Genomic DNA, 550 nt, shown 5'->3' with positions numbered 1-550 from the left:
CGGTCGGGTGTGGACGAGGCTGTGCCCCGGGGGGTCTCACCTGTCGCCGGAGGGCACCTCGCAGTTCTCCCTGGAAGGGGCCCGGCTCCGACTTGAAGCTTCCCCCAGACCACTGAGAGGGTGGGGTCCTCCGTTTCTCCTTAAAAGGGGCCTGCGACCTCCAAGAGAGGAGAGGCTTCACAATGGGAAGAGACACCCGCGGACCTCAGAGGGCGTTCTTTACCCTCTTAAGAAAGAGTCTTTTCAGATACTTTGAAAAGACTCCGTGAGGCTTTCTGTGAATCGCCTTGCTTCGGCATTTTTACCCCCTCCGCCCAGACTTAAGGGGATTGTGAAGTTTCTTCGCTGATCCCTGCCCCTCTGCATTTAGCTTAATTTGTCCTAAACAACTTGCACGTCTCCCTAAGTCATTCAGATACATCTCTCCTTTCTTTTTTTCTTTTGTTCCTGCTCAAGCAATGACTAGCATCTTGTCCAATACACTTTTTGTTCTTCCTTTAAGGTTCTTTTTAATAGTAAAGGACCTCAAACAGTTCAACATTAGCTCCAT

This window comes from Bison bison, unplaced genomic scaffold (genome assembly GCF_000754665.1).
Source record: "Bison bison bison isolate TAMUID 2011002044 unplaced genomic scaffold, Bison_UMD1.0 scf7180017864093, whole genome shotgun sequence".
In the NCBI taxonomy this organism is placed as follows: domain Eukaryota; kingdom Metazoa; phylum Chordata; class Mammalia; order Artiodactyla; family Bovidae; genus Bison; species Bison bison.
The sequence above is the reverse complement of the archived record's forward strand: the minus strand, read 5'-3'. Positions refer to the sequence as shown.